Source organism: Anas platyrhynchos, chromosome 8, assembly GCF_047663525.1.
Source record: "Anas platyrhynchos isolate ZD024472 breed Pekin duck chromosome 8, IASCAAS_PekinDuck_T2T, whole genome shotgun sequence".
Classification (NCBI taxonomy): domain Eukaryota; kingdom Metazoa; phylum Chordata; class Aves; order Anseriformes; family Anatidae; genus Anas; species Anas platyrhynchos.
The window spans coordinates 35,385,780-35,402,872 of NC_092594.1; the positions used below are offsets into that span (position 1 = coordinate 35,385,780).

At 43.5% G+C, this 17,093-nt stretch overlaps 1 protein-coding gene across 4 annotated transcripts in view; it reads right to left on the reverse strand.

The window, feature by feature from the left end:
• The window catches only part of DAB1 (DAB adaptor protein 1), a 430,095-nt gene that overhangs the window by 283,377 nt on the left and 129,625 nt on the right, over positions 1-17,093 (reverse strand). Inside the window, exon 1 of one of the 4 annotated variants that reach the window (XM_072041485.1) lies at positions 2,693-2,806. The exons of 2 other annotated variants lie outside the window; for them this stretch is intronic. The gene's annotated coding sequence lies outside the window, so the exon portion shown is untranslated. Of the gene's footprint in view, positions 1-2,692; positions 2,807-17,093 lie in introns of those variants that run through there. One more of the 4 variants, XM_072041492.1, reaches the window with a different exon arrangement.

Genomic DNA, 17,093 nt, shown 5'->3' on the forward strand with positions numbered 1-17,093 from the left:
ATATGCTATGAAAAAATAAAATTGTATGGAACCTGATTCCCAGAACACTTGACACAGTTCAGAAGTACAAGGAAGAATTAGACAGTTCCCTCAGTGATGGCAGGCACTGAGTACATTTGATAAAACAGAAGTGCTGTACGGCGTGAAGAGAGGAACTGTAATCTCAGACAGACAGACAATTCCTCTGTTGTTAGCTCCTGGCACTGTGGAATTCACTTGTTAATAAGATATAGGAGTTTTTCCTGTAATGCAGACCCCTTCAAAATGTTTGTGTTTCAAACAAACAGGTAATAAAGGCAGAGATTTCTCTCTCTTAATTTAATCCACCATCCATCTCCGTCTGTGCTATCATTACAAAATGCAACAATACGAGTGAGCAAGCGAATATCTTAACTTTGGCATTTCAGCTGAATTTCATGTTTGGAAATCATGCATGTGAGATTTCTGGAACACTTGAAGCACTCCCAGCAAGTTATTCCACAAACTATCTATCAGGCCATATGCTTGCTGACTACAAGTCTGGGCAGGAAATGTCCAGTCGGAGCCACATCTGAAAGGAGGAAGCAGCAGCAGCCAACAGCGCTCCCATAACTAATCTGCATTTGCAAATGCCACATTTGAGTTGGCAAATGAAGCATTTCAACTGCAAATAGCTGTGAAGACATTTGTATATAGCACTAAAACTGATGGGTGGATGCTGGTTGTCTTTCTGTCTAATTTTAGTGAAGTTACCTCGGTGGTGGTAGAACAAAGCCTCTTTTCCAGGATTTTATTTTATTTTTTAAAGTCCTTGTTACACGAAACATGCCAGTTTATCCTCTAAGTGCTCATTTTGATGCACAGCTACTTACAGTAATTGTGCAAAAATCATAGCAATTATAAATACTTATCCTCTGAACAATTATAAGGATACTTTCCTAAGAAATACGGTCCTACAACCTTAAAGCACATACACTAAACACGGCTGTAAAGCTTCTAAACCAGATATGTACATATTATACGTATATATAAAATGTTTGCTTTATAAAGCAATGTTATCTGCAAACTGATTTTAGAATTCAGTTGTATACATCTCAAGAAGTCTTCCCAATTTTCATATTTATACATTATACTGAGGATAATGGCTGTATCATATGCATGCAATTAATAGATCACACAGTAGATGATATGTTTTCTAGTAGAAAATCAATATAAATAGTCTAAGGTTGGGATAAATCAACACAAAGATGAAATATTATGATCTGGGCTTGCATTTACAGGATATAATTCCCATCTGATGAAAAAGAGTTTCTGAAATGTGTCTCTGTCACTTATCATTAACACTGACCAGCCATAACCCCAAGATTATGCTAATATGAGACAACATTCAATTAGAATACAGAGTGCTCTCTAATCAAAAGCCCACACAGTATTAGCAAAGTTTGAGGTTTCTTTTTAATCTGTGCTGTGCTTCTACTTAGCAAAGAAAAACACTCAATTTTCATAAAATTAGGCACTGGGAAATCATTTTAACTTTCTGGTGCTAAAAGAGAACAAGGAACTTACAAATGCGGGAGGGTTTGGGGCTGCTTGTGTTATTTTCTTTATTCCCTTTAAAAAATTAGTACCCTTTAAGTTGTTCAGCAGTCAATAATGTATTCCTGGAGGCAACTATCAGACCATATTGATGCAGTAAGTTTCCTCTTCACCTACAAATTCACCTTCCTCCTACGAAATGGGATCATCAATCTAATTAATCCATAGAGGTATTTGAAACATGAAATGCACGCAGTCCGTGTGAGGCTCCCTTTGTTGAACCAAAACATTGTCTTCGTAACACTCATTTCCAAATGCCTCCCTGAAGAATGTTTTCCTATCGCCCCCGAGAGGTTTCTGAGGCAGAAACCCCAAGACAGAGCCAGCGCCAAGGTTTGGGGCTCCCACTTTGGGTGGGGGAGCACTGGGCTCAAAAAAAAAAAAAAAAAAAAATCAGAGTGACCCCCTGATGATGACCCCAAAATGAGGACTTGTCTCCGGAGAGATATTTTTTAGGCATCATCACTTCCAAAAACACTTCAGTTACCAAAATAACCCACCTACTTTTCCAAAGGACTCTGCTTCCTGCAGCTGCGTCTCGCCCCAGGAAGCAGTGGAAGTTTTTCAGCTCTTTGGAAAAAAAAAAAAAAAAAAAAAAAAAGCCAAGTGCTTGGTGCTTGCCAGGGGGTCCTGAACTGCTCTCAAAGCAACCAAAAAAAACCCTCTGAAGCTGTTTTGCAAGTGCAGCCAAGCATTTTTACAAGCCTTCCTAAGCAATGTTTTCAGCAATTTAAAATTCAGCTTATATTGTTGTAAATAATGTACACATACACGTAATGTATATATGGATTAGTCAGCTGTGGTTTGACTCCAAGTAAACATCGGTTTGTCCTGTTCTTTCCTGATACAGGTCTAAAGAGAGCAATCAGGAAGACTAATAAAAAACAGATTTAAGTGCTTGGGATTTTAAAGTTCACTAAACACAAAAACAATTAAAAACTACTCTATTTCCAGTACCTAATCCAACACGTAACCAAGCTGCAGCACAAAACCTGCCTTTTTATCCATGTTTCAAAGTAAACACTTGTGACTGATCCCTGTTTTATCCTCGCCTCCCACATTGCCATATGGCTATGGATGTCTCGAGCAGACATTATTCCGATAGCTCATTACTCACCATCTTGTACTGAAGAAGGAAAGCTACAGACAGTTTTGACAAAAACAGCAATTGCCGAAAAACGTTAGGCATCGCAGTCTTGCATCGTCTTGGACGTTTTTAGTCTGGTACCAAGGAGGAACGATTAATGCTGCACGTAGGGAGGAGTGAATCAGCATGTCTGCACCACGGCCCCAACAGTTTGCACTAGCCGAGGCCATCATCCAGCATGATTTAACGAGAAACAGACACTGCTGATGTGAATTCAGCACATGTCCAGCCTAATTAAAGGCAACATCCTCTCACATCAGTGTTTCCTTTCTTGAATTTTGCTCAAAGACAAGATTTTGTGCTGCTCACAGCTTGGCCCAGGTGGATCTCCTGCTAGGCCGCGTCGCGACCTGCAGGCCTCCACCCCTGGCCGCTATGGGCCCTCAGGGGAATTTGCCAACTGCCAAGGGGTCCTCCCCAAAAAAACCAGCTGAGGTAGCTCTTGGGGTCACAAAATCGTTCCCTTTGTGCACCAGTGGAATACCAGGTGTTTTGGAGAAACTAAACTATTGACAGGGCACCATAGACTCCTTTCCTTGACAGATTTCAATTCCAAAGGGTGCTTATTTTGAAGCGAACACGTATCAGCTCTGAAATTAATGGGTTTCCCTGCGTTGCACCCCAAGGCTGATCAGACCTCTCTGGTGACAAGGAGAAAATGGATTTTCTTCCTCCAAGGCAGCATCAGGCTGCCGCAAGCCATCCCGTCACTGCGGTTGGGCTCCTGGTGGGCTGAGGCACACGCAGGGCACCCTGGAGCCCCAGCCGGGCCTCTCTGCTCAACCTGAGCACTTCCACAAACCACTCAAATAAATGTGTTTCACCCTGAGGAACAGAGCTGCTCTGAAAGCCTACACAGGGGTAGCTGCACCCAACCAACAAGCAGTAGCTTTTTTAATTGCAGTAGACCAAACCCCTGCCAACATCATCAACGTGAGATCAGGACTAAGGCAATCCCACAGACTGTTTCAGGAGAAAACTCCCAGATCAGTCTCCAACCTTCACAATTCCAAGGCTGGGTAGGTTTGGGGAAGGGAAGAAAAGGCTGCAAGCACGGAAGAAGAAAGGCAGAATATGAAATTTGCCCTGTCTCACCTTTCTATGAGATTTTGCTATTTTACCACTAGGTCATATGTTTCACAAGTAGATGGAGAACCAGCTTTGGTTACAGCAGCCCTTCAGCTCACGGTGAAGTGCCTCTGATTGTATCCCAGAGGGGTGAAAGTACACACAGAGTCATCTGTGCATCCATATTTTAGAAGTGTCAAATAAGGCACTTAATCACATATGAGGTTTGCTAATAAACATCAGGCCAGCCCTCTGCTAGTCCAACCAGTCCAAACTGCCTCCCACCTCTGGCCTAACCTGATTTGATGTGATCCCAAAAACATCGGTCCTCTTGCTATAACGTACCTGAGGCCCCGCTTCTGGCACACATCAAAGTCTGCCAAGAGCCAGCAACTTGATTTATAGTCCTCTGGCAGGTTTTGTGGAAGAGCTCCTCTAGCAACATCTGGCTCGACAGACAGATATCTGGCAGGCCACTGCTATGTTATTGATGAGGAATGCCTGGATTTTAAACACAAGGCTAGGTACTCAAAATATGCCTTTATGAATACACACACATGATATATATATATATAAAAAATATACATAAGCACGTAAAACCAGTGCTTGCATCTTTGGAGGGCAGAAGGCAAGGCAGCCAAGCAAATCCACGTGCACCAACATGGAGCTGCTCCAACCACAGCATGCAGGAACGGCAACTCAGGCAACCACAGCAAATTCACTCCTCTCTGCCAGACCAGAATTGGGCTTATTGAACAACAGATGACAAAGAATAAACAAGGGTCCTTATTTTTTAAAACACTAAGGGAGATATCCCAAATAACACCTTCAAACTCAGAAAGGAAAGACTTAGAACAATTCAGGATACATTTGCTTTTGCACCAGAGGTATTTTCCCTGCTAATACCTAGGACTCAGAAATGTGTTTTGATCATGATAGGACCAGCCACGCATTTGACTTCAAAGTACACTAAGCTAGAGCCTGCCCTCAGGTTAGATGCTCACTGAAATTAAATACAGTACTTAATCAAAAGTTAATGCCTGTGACTTCTCAAAAGGTCAGCCTTCTTGTGTGTGCAAGTTTTCCAAGTCAATAGCTTCAGAAAGAAAGACTGCTTTCCTCGCACAATTGTGTCTGGCATGACTTTCAATTGGAATTAAGAGTTATGTTTGTTGCATACTGAATGTCAGTACTACTCAAGAATAACAACAATTAGAAGAAATTTCCTCTTCACCACTTTCTTTCCTCATAAGAGATTTCACCTTCTTGGAGAATTAAGTCTATTTTTGCTGCAACAATTAACGCAGGACAAAGAACATGTTTCCTTTATTTACTTATAAAAGGTATAAAATTTTGTTCTTCTGTTTTCCAGGTGAAAAGTGACATTCTTTCCTGTGGATCTAGACTAGCAAGCTTCCTGGTGGTTGGACGGTGCCCAGTCTGCAAGAGTTCAAGTGATTCTTACAAAGGGACACATCTCCAGCAGGAGGCATGGGCACACTTCAAAGCATGCTGAGAGAGGAAAGAAACCCAATGAACTCTGACTTTTACAAGAACTAGAGAAACCTCCCCAAAAACAGTTTGTTAAAATTTCCTGTAGAACAAGAAGAACAGCAAAATAATCAAGATCATTGTTGGTAAAAGTTCCTGGACTTTCAAAAACAAGAAATAGACGCGGGAGGGAGGTGTTTCTATGAGCTGCTCCATCCTCACAGTCCCTGTAGGGGGACAGAGCAATGCTACTTCCAGTCCTCAGGTGCAGTCTTAGTCACATCTACTCCATTTTCTGTAATATCAAGTGATGCGACCCATGTAACTCTGCTACTACATCACAAACATGGGAAGAAACACTGAAACACTGACAAAGGCAATAATTGCCATGGGAGTTGCAGAGGCAGAACTTCACAAGTTGGATGATGCCAAATACATAGGTTGATACTGAACTCAGCTGTGACCTAACTGTTGCTCTCAGACTATAAACTGGGAAAAACCATCTTTGCTGTATATCAGGTACTATCACTACATATTTATCTTCTAAATTTTATTATAATCTAACATTACAATTATACGCAGCAAAAGCTCAAAACATCATGCATTTGCACAGTTTTGCAGCTCACCAACTGCTGAGGAGAACACCAACAGCTGCTCCAAGCCAGCAGTCACAGGGATACCAGAGGCAGATCTACAAGGTGTAAGAGCAGGAAGGACATGGTTTTGCCTAATGGAAGCATAGAATAAGTTTGAGCACTGTTGCTATCAAAAACCCTTTCTGAATTTGAAAAGCTTTGCATAAACTCTGTTTCCAGGAGCTATATTGTGGTTACAGCTCTGACAATTTTTCTATTGGGGAATTTGACAATTCATTTTTTTTAAGCCAGGAAAAAAAGTAATGTATACATTAAAAAACACACTGTATTCAATTACTTTCAGTACATTACAAGCATAAGAAGAAATCAATGAGGATGTTGAGGGCTTACTTTATTTTTTATTATTATTAAAAAAATGCAGACAGCAGACAACTAATAATCTTATAATAACTTCAGCTATGCATTTTCCAGCTCTTCTTTTGCAGTCACACACCAAACACATTTATATGGCACTTTTTGTACTATGAATTTTAATAAAACTAGCAAAAGAATTGGGAAAGAAGCTAATTTTTCTACATGCCTCTGGCAAACAGGAAGAATTCAAGAATAAGTTGAGAGATATCTTTCTACTACTGAAAATTCATTTTCCATAACAAGACACTGTCATCTTCCTGAGGAGCCTGTAATTCCAAGATAAAGATGAAAAGATGTTGTTTTATCATAATGACAAGTATCTGCATCCATATTTATTTTGTGCTCCAACATCACCATACAGTTTGTATTGTCATGGTACATTGAAGAGTAGGAAAACATTTAGCTATTTCAATAACAAGAGAATAAAGGATAAAGTACCGAAGGGAAATAGCACAGCACAATCATTTCTGAGTATCCCTAGGAAAATATTTGACCCACATAGAGGAAACAGAGAACAGAGTTTGTTTCCTTGCAACCACTTTTTCCATTTTGCCATGCCCAGGACACGCATTTTAATCGACAAGCATCTCCAGTATTCATAAAGCAAGCCGCTCCGCTCAGCTACACGACCAAAACCAGGAGGGAAACAGTAAATGGGGAAAGGGGAACCCCCAAAAAACAGGCAACTGGTTCACTATTCCCTGGGGTACAGATTTCATGGCGCTTGGTGGGTTTAGTGCCACGTGGCCACTGGTTCCATAGCGCCTGCACTAACACGGCGTAGTGGTTTTGGGTCCAGTAGGCACCGCTCTGAAGCCCGGAGGCAAGTGTGGAATTTTGTCAGAAGACAAAACAATGGTGGGTAACTCCTCCTGGTAAATAGCTTAATCACTTCTCTGATAAAATTCAGAATGGCTGGCTTGGAAATGTCTTACTTGCCTGTTACACAGTTATATACATGTCAGATAGCATTATGTTAGTGGCTTAACTTCCCCCTTGTTTATAAGCTACACTGAGGTTATCTTTTCACCTTCTTGTTTAAATAAATTCTGAATGTGTCAGTATCAGTGCCTCTACCACAGATTAATAGAATCAGCCAAAAGGATAGCTGACATTTTTGTTGCCATAGAAACTGGTCATGATGTTACACAGCTTGTCTAGTTCCCATTTGCCATATATCTAGCCAGCTACTGAACATAGCCCCCTTTTGTTTCATGAGGAATTACATTAAAATATTAAAATATAATTCCATCTTAGTTCAGTCCCCATTCTGTAGTAAAGAGGATTATAGAATATTAAGATACATCCTAAGGAAAGTGCAAAGTGATGATAATATTGCTGTATGGCTTATGTGCATTCCAGATTAAAAAAAAAAAAAAAATTAAAAAGAAAAAAGAAAATACAAGTGGAATAATTTATCCCAGAGCCCTATATCCCAGTTATCCTCTATTGAAGTATCTCCATCAGCTTCAAATAAACAGGCTTTTCCTCGCCGAACCTCAAAGTGCACGTACTTCAAACATGATTGTACATGACAAAAACAAAAATAGAGACATTAGTGAAGATATTTTTTAAAACGCCATCAACATTTCTCTGCATAATGTGTAACCTTCTCCGCGCTGCGATCAGGCTCCCTACCACAGAGGCACACAGCCTCGAGAGAAAACCACTCGCATGGAATTAAGATGTGAAGTTTCAGCACTTAGCGATGCAGTGTGTATGTATATTGTGCCAGAGGGCACTGTACACTTTGAGAAAACGCAAAGCAACTCAAGCAAGAACAATGTCTAAGGACTCCAAACTGTCATGGCCCTCCTCTACCTCTCCCAGACACACTAATTCTCTCCATTTAAGAGGAGCCCATTTGCTGATACGGGGATTGCAGTGGGAAATGGATTTCAGGCACTTCATTTTCCTCTTTTAAAAAGAACAAAATAGGGAAATGAGAGGGAGAGCTGAAGGAGCTGACCTCCATGCACCAGGTGCTACAAACACACAGCAGCTCCTGCTTCAAAAACGACTCTTCCAAAGCAGAAGAGCAGCATTTCTGCACGCTCATCACCCAGAAGCATCCAGCCCCACATTCAGGTTGCTGTCATTCACAGGTAAAGCACAGCACCATCACCACTTTCAACATCCTCCGCAGGCACTGCAATCATCCCATCGCCGAGTCTGATCCTTACAGAGATCACTCGGCACCATTCTGTTGGGATTTTCACTGTTCAGGTGGGCACATGTCACTCATTGCTGTGGCCAGGGGCTTTCCTGAGCTGCTCTCAGACACCGCAGTAACAGGCACAAGCTTAAGAACAGGTTAAAATTGCACGGAAAACCCTCCCCATTTTCCATACCCTCAAGCAGAGCCATGAAGAGCAATTTCTCAGGGCTTCCCATTGCCACAACCACATGAAAAACTTGTGCAGCATTTCTATTTCACTTCCCCCACAAGCATGCAAAGAGCCACTGACAGATGTCAGATATTAAGAAAGAATTCTGCCCCAAGCAAAGAGCTGGATGCACAAGCTTACCTGTGGCACACCACGGCCTTTGACTCTACAGAAATTCATGCCCAGCGCCAGCCTTTTCTTCTCCCCACAGCTGCTCATTACGCTACACGTGGGGCACAGCACAACAACACCCGGGTTGCTGGCAGCTTTCAGTGGGGCTGCTGAGGGTCCCACAGCAGCAAGAAGTATTGCTGCTCCCTTCCCCAGGAGGGAAGGAGATGAGGTGACCCGTGTGCCTTACAGGAAAGATAGGCACAGCCCCTACAAGAAGCCCAGTAAGCTCCAATCCTTCCCAAGCTAACCCAAAAGTCGAAGAGAAACACACTTCTGAGCAGCCCCTGAGAGAGAAATGGTGTTAGTTCAACCCCTGCCCAGGCTGGAATTATTCACATTTTATAACTGTTACACGATTATAGCTCTCCCAGTACTCCTCTTCTGTAAATTGGCTGAGAACGGAGTAAGAAGGAAGATGGGGGGTGAGGTTTGTTGAACAATGGAAGCTGCAGAAGAAGCTGCTTGTTGTCTCGCGTTCCCTGGGCTGGAGGATCAGGTTAATTTTGCATGCCTGGTTGCATCAGCATGTTGAGTTATGCAATGTAGCAAGCTGTCGCACTGTACAAAGCATGACGTATCATCTCATTGATGCATGAAATTAAAAAGATGTGGTTTGCTGGGTCACCCACAGATAAACCAAACTTGATTTTCAGTCAGTCAATCTCCCTTTAATTATATCTAAACCTTCCGAGGTAGATGAAAAATAAAAAAAAGAAGAGAAGATTGTGGAAATACCTCCTGATGTGCTAATGGTAAATAATTCCAGCCAGTCAGGGCTGGGTGCAGCAGTGGGGGCTTTGTCTTGCTGATTTTGACATGCTGATGAAGAAGCAGGCGTGATGTCCCATGTCAGGAAGGCAATGAGGGAGCTGAGCAGCCTTTATGGGGCACCCCAGCGTGGCAGGAGGCCGTGGGGGCTGTGAAAGCTGTAAGCATTTACCTGAGGCACCCACCAGAGTGCTGGCACCTGTGTGAGTGGGACTGCTCAAGGCAGGTGGCAGAAATAAGGTGGAAAATAGTTGCTAAGAATGAGACACTTGTTATATGTAAAAAGTCTCTGTATTAGCAAACCCTGGTTGTTAGGATCTAGGAGGGAATCACGCATACCCCAGTGCTGCTCCCACACGAGCCCGCTGTTCAGGTGTGCCCTTTAGCTAGCCCTCTTTGCCCATGCAAACAGGCATTTCAGCACTGTCAGAAGAAAGCTGGCATAATTTAAGCACGTGATCCAAACACATCCCTGTAGCAACAGATGGCAGGAGGGCAGCACACAGCTGAGCGAGCCTCATAGAGCAAGGGTACAGGACCTCTGCAGCAGGAGCTTGTGCACTTGGAAAAAAAAAAAAAAAAAAAAGCACCTCCAGGTCACAGCACAAGATGTGGAGATTACTAGAAGAGGCCTTTGGAATAAGCCTGCTCACCCCTGGCTCTAAGTAGATTTTCCACCTAACAAGGCCAACCTTCTAGCGAGGCTGGGAAGGAAGCGAGCTACGCTCCAGGCGCCAGGGGAAGACAAGAACTTGACTTTGCAAGCTCTGCTGCTGGTTCACGAGCAACAGGGCCAGGCTGTGGGCTTCAGAAGATGATTTAGCAAGCATGCAGTTGAGGGAAGCACTGGGGGTGGGTTGAGTTCGTATTGTTTTTTCCAGCCCTCTTCATAGGGAGCATCAGTTCGCCCAGCGGAGACGCATGCTGGCAGGAGATACAGAAGATTCATGCATTACCTTCCTGGAACATAAATTATTCCCCTCAGGAAAGCAGACAAGAAGTAAAACTTATCTTAAAAAATTTATTACCGTAATCATTTTTAAAGAGTTTCCGAACCTGCTGGGTTTTTGCTTGGGACGAGGGTGCGATGGGAACGTTGCCCAATGCTGAAGTTGCCATGACAACTTGTTGCTGGACGTAAAAATAAAAACGCTTGCTGTCACTCCGGGAATATCAATCAATAATTGCCGGGGTAAAACAAGAGCTTGTTCTGCCACGTCGTTATCCATGGGATTAGGTAATTAGAGCCACACCACTAGGACCTGCTCTCACAGCAGGCTGTTCCCCACAGGTGACACTGCAGGACCTGGGCATCCTTCGGCCCCACGGGGTGGGCTACATGGGATTTAAGGGGTCTGTGGTCCACACATTTGCTTCTGCACCACAGAAATTACATCTTTGCCATCCATTTTTATGTACGGGAATGCAAGGTCTCTTTATTTAATCACTGATGTCCTGTTGGGAAGGTAACTGAAGCCATTGAGGGGGAAATGAAAGCCTTACACAAATAAACATCCTGATGTAGCCTTGTCAAGACCACAGCACACGAGATGTACAACAGATTTTCCCATTCTCATGCAAACCACTGCTCAGAGCCGTGCAGGCAGTGATCCTTAACAAAACCACGTTCTCTGGGACTAACACTGGGCTGCTCTACGTGCACCAGCTCCCCATGACGTGCCTGCAAACCACACCGATCTCTGAAAAACTTCAGGCTCATCCACAAAGGAATTAGAAACAGACATCTTGACTTTATATCATATATAGCAAATAGAAAAGTAAGTTTAAATGTGTATCCACGTATCTAAGGTCAGGATCACAGCTTCACCCCCCTGAGAGGTGGTACAGCCCCGCTCCCTGTCCTGGCAGGCCCTCTGTTAACCCTCCATCTCCTCCTCTCAAGTGGAGCCCTAGAGGTTAATGAATATGCACAAGTCACGTCTGCAGCCTAAACAAGCAGGAATGATCTCAATGAGTTGTGTATTTATAGCAAGAAGTTTCTATTATTAGACACATAATTAGGGCCTGAGATTCATATGCACAATTCTCATCTACTTGAATGAGAGAAGATGCAAGTACCCCAAAGGAGAATTTATCCTCCTGTATTCAGGAAAAAAATACACTGGGTCTTCAGCTGGATATGGTTTCCAACAAGAAAAAGGAAGAAGAGAAGAATCGGGTCCAACAGGTAGCTACAGAAATTAGCTTGGAAAGTCCTGAACTTGGCTGGCACAATGAAATTCAGAGAAAAAAAAAATTATGATGTCTTTGCCATAACTGATAATCAAGAAAAATAGATTAATGGCTTTCAGAATAATACAAAGCAATAAAATATGCAGAAATTCATTAATGTATCTATTATGTAAAAGGTTGTGAATCATAAGCTTTTGTATTGTTGAGAAAGAAACGCTACGCAAGAGGTCTGGATTTCAATAAAACACGTAAGTACCATTTAATACGATGCAAGAGCTATAATATGATAAAGTGCATCCCTGTCTTTCAACAAATTCCTTTATAATGGAACATTTCTCATTTCAATAATTTTATCTGAGATAAAAAAAATAATCTATCAGACTGAGTATCCACTTTAAGGAAACCTAATAAAATGTTATTTCAAACAATGCTCATTTAGCCTTCTGCTAGTGCAGAGGATATCGCCCTGCATGTTACAGCACTCATTTTCCTTCCTTTTTCACTCAGAATGACATTGAATTTTGCTAATTTTGAGTATGGACCTCAAATTTGGTCACTTCACTTCTGCAGTTTCCACGCTAATAAATGCATTACGAGAGTTTAGAATGAATTACTAGGCAGAGTTTGACTTCTGACTAGGAATCTTATTAAAGCGTTGCTTCAGGGAAAGGTTTTTAATGCAGCATAAATTGGTGTGGCAGTTTTTACCAATGGTGTGGCAGTTCCTCCCCCCTTTTATTTTTCCCTGTCCGGTTTCAGATTAAGCAGGGGAGATTGAGCAGCTGATGCAAAGTGAAAGACCCCAAACCCTTGTCCTGCTCTCAGATATCTCGAAGAGCACACCAAAAGCCACCCCTGTGCACTTGAGAGAGCCCTTCAGAGCAGAAGAGCCAGCCATGAAGTTCATCTGAGCTGGCTCACAGCCCCCCACACGTGTCTGGATAGGGAAGCATTTGGGGGAAGGCTCCCGGGCTCATCTTTAAACCTCGTGCTTTCCGTAGCCAAATCTTGGATTGTAACTGCGGCAGCGTTCATGCTAATTGCTGACATTTCCTTCAGGACGTCACCACCGGTTGTATATTAGCGTCAGCGCATGTAAACCCGCTTGTTTTTATTCTTGTTCTGTCTGTCAGCAATAACAGAGGTGGGAATTGCCAGGACTGTCACTGGATTTGCTTTTGTTTTCTCTACAAGTAGTTATTAAACCTGTCTTTTCCGTGACACTCCTACCACCTTTGTCTGTAAATTTGTTAATGTATCTCTACAACAACCAGGGTAAAAATTAAATCGCGCAGCTGAAGAGCGTAGGAACCATTTGGTGACATCCACAGCCACTTCCCTGGGGCCACCCAACACCACAGGGAGGTGATGCAAAGAAGGAAGGAGCAGCAAAGCAACCGCTAGTCCAGAGAGAACAAGCTCCTCATGCTGATTGCCAAGACCAATGATGTTATAAACAGGTTATCCCTATAAACACCACATAGTGCATGCAAAACATAATAATGTAGAGCTTTGGTAAAGCTGAGTTGTACAGACTTAAAAAAAAAAAAAAAAAGACAAAACAACTTTCATCCTCACTTTAGGACTCTGGTCTTCGACTCCCAGCACAGGTACCTCCAAGTCAGCGCCAGCCCCAACCATGGGGATGAGGGAGCTGTTTGCTGCTTCAGGACTTAACTCGCAGCATCCAGAAAGCAGCTTGCTTAAAAAGCTTTGTTGCAGAGCTGATCCACGCAAACACACATGCAAACAGTTCCACAACTCCCCCAGGTCAACAGAAATACACACCTGACCTTGTTTGCAGGACACCTGCATGCCTACATGATCACACTCTACAAAAGTACATCATTTCAGAGAGGAACGTACCTTTATACACTGCAGAGTCACTCCCACTCTCAGCAACCAAATCACTGAATTTGGCCAGAAAGAATACAAAAATCTCTATCATCAGCCAAAGTATTTCACAGCAGCAGCTCGGTTTTTCTTCTGCCTCTTGCATCCTAAAGCCCTTTCTCCCCACAGCCCTTTGGGGGCTGCTGAGAGGCTTAAATCCATGTTACTCCAGGCACTGCACGGTCCCCAAAGACCACAGCTGACTTTCAGCCCCCACAAGGAGCTGGCAAAAGGGGTTATTCCACACACATGGCTCGTTTGCTCTGCCTGCAAACGATGCATGACTGCTGGCACCTGTACCTGTGCCACTCGCTGGTAACCACCCCCACCAAAAAACAGCCCCCAGAGCTGGGGTTCCCTCTGGGTCAGGGAACCAGGGGGTTGTTCTTCCTTGTAACTCAGTAGGATTTGCTTTAAGGGAACATCTGTCCTCTCAAACATCTCTGCCTAGGTGGGAGCCCAGCAAAACCTCACACTCCAGGCAGCTGCACAGACTGAGCAGCCAACAGTTCCGCTTGATGGAGGGGATCTCACATCTGGACACATTTTGTGCAATTCACATCGGGCTGAATATCTGCAGTGATAATAATTTATTCAATGGCTTCAGTCCCTTCACACTCTAAAAGCTGTCTTTTAATGAGTTACAATGTTCATAAAGTTATTGTTTCTTCTTATTCATTTTTTTTCTCCCCTGAAAAGTCTTCCCAAGCAATTCAGTGTAGCAGAGCTATGCTAATTGGTTTTGTAGCTAGACAAATTGCATGCTTCTGTTCTCGCTCTCTGAAGTCTAACACTGAAAAATAGAAAGAAATGGGCTTTCTCCTGTGGTCACTGAAAAATTAACTTCCTGCAACTCCAAATCTTGGCTGCTTGCTGCCTCCCCCCTCCCAACAAGGACCAGGGTGCCCCAGCAGCCTCCGCACCCACCCAGTCCTGCAGTAATCCAGACACGCAGGGACCACCCTGGGAACATCTTCAGGACAGATTTCCCCCATCACCACAAATAATCTCCTGCATTAAACCATGTCCAAATTTCATCTGGTGGCTTCTGTGTCAAGCCTGACCTCCAGCTGCACATTTTGTAGAGGGCTGTCCGACCTGAAATGGCACCTGAAATGGATGGGGATTCACAAACCTGCACAGAAGCTGCTCCATTTAGCTAGAAAGGCACACGTAGCACAGCCTGCTGATGCCAGGGAAACAAGAAAATAAAAATCAAGATAGAATCTATAGGAAGCAGAATAAAAATGATTATTTCTAACCATGTCTTGCCTGATAAATGTTTTCCCCCCTGAGGTATTTCTTACGTGGATATTTAAGGCGAGGACCTAAAATTTACATGCAAGTGTCTAAATACCTAATCCATTTTTCCAGAGAGCTCAACAGCCACAGCTGGTGACACCACAGGCTGCCCAGTGCCCCTATTAGAGGTGGCTCTGACTTATGGGGCTTCTGAGCTGGGGGAGCCTGTCTGTGGGGCTGCACACAATGAGCCACGGCTGCCTTGGTGGCCCAACAAGGCTTTGGGGCTGTTCCCATACCTGTAGTTTCCTGGAGAGCACGAAGCACGTGCTGTGCTGCTCGTCCCCTAGGCTATTCCTTAGGAATCTCTATATAAACTTGGCACTGCGAGCTCCTTGAGGGACACAAGTCATTAAAGGAAATCCGAAGGCTCCTAAGAGGAAATTAATATACAGTATATTTTATATATTCATTAAAGAAAGGGAAATCTGCTTGTGAAGCGTTAACAGGAGACAAATCTTACTAGAGGAGCCTCGGATCCAGGTGTGCCTCCTCATTTCTCATCCTGCTAGACACAGCTGCTCCAGGTGGGCAGCCCCACTGCGAACCCAGCAGGGACCTCAGGTGCGATGCAGCCAGCACAGGCTGCCTCGAGGAGAAGCAGCACTTTGCCCCATCTCCTCCTGGATGAGCTACCAACATCCAGAGCCACGCTGAGACCTCCCCCTGGCATCTCACACCTCATTTTGGCTGAGACACCAAATGCCCCAGCAGGGCCCGTCACACCTTCACCCCAAGAACAGGCACTTCCCTCCCCACAGAGGAGCTTTATCCTTTTACAAAGCAATCCTGAGTAATCACCACTTTTTCCTGCATTAATATTTTGTTTTCTCTTATTTTTTTTATTTATTTTTTAAACAGAGTCTACGGTCCTGCTCCGCAACTTGTTGCCTCTGGCACATATAGAGACTTTATGCCACGGTTTTAATTTGCATTCCCTAATGAATATATGATTAGCAATTGCATTTATAATTAGTAGTTTTGTCATTTAAAGTTCACCAGTTTTGCAGCCAATTATTGAATAAAAAGCTGTTTATTATTTTCAATATATTATTACTTTATTATGGCTCATTGCTTTAAAATACTTAGCCGAATCCTTTGCAGGTCCTTAAACACAAATATGGCAGCTATTAGCAACCTCTTCAGTCAGGCATAAAATTGTACCCACAGGCCTCATAAACAATGGAGTGCTTTGGAGAGATTAAATCAGTGTATACAGCTGCGAGGGAGGCCATTAGGAAATACATTCTCATTCTGGCTTCGTGTTATTTGGTTTGCCACTACGCTCTTGTCAAATCTATCAACTACCTGTGCTCTCCTCTCCATAAATACGAGATGTCATCTCGCCAGCTCCATCCATCAGGAGCATTTCAGTCAATGTACAATTACATTCTGCAGCCTCCCGCTAATATACTAATTTCTATCATTTGTATTTCAAACAGGCGAAGCCGAACGTCGAGGAGCAGAGCCGTGCAAAGGCCAGGACGATCGATCTCCTCTCCGAGCAGGACAAACACCGCGGCTCCTGGCAAACTGCTCTTACCAGCATGGGGACAGTTGTCAGACTTACTGCACGTCCTCATATCCAGATTAGGAAAAAATGGCATTCAGGGCAAGTTTGTAATACTTCTCTAGGCTTGGCCATCCCCTTTAGAACACAAAGCAGAAGGTGGACTTGTGATGTGCAAACTGCTTGCATCCTACTGAGCCCAGAGAAGATCCTGGTTTTGCACAGGCATCTCCTCTGCATGGCCACCACTTGCTCCTCAGACTTTTCTTCAGCCACCTTCCTGCTCATCCTCTGCAGCAAGAACCACACCATAAAATGTGCTAAAAGAAGGGCGAGCCCGTGACGACCAGATTAAATATTTGTTCTACTCCTGTAGCATGGTGTAGAATTGTCCTCCTTGTCCCATCCACTGGATTTTCCCTCTAAACGTGCAATCCCCTTGAAATCACCAGATGAGCCATTTTTCTGTTATATTACTTAACAAGATTGCAGAGAACTCCCCACAGAGCCACGGTGAGCACACTACTTGCTAAAGGACAGAACAGTCTCAAACAAGGAGGAACTTGTATGGGAAG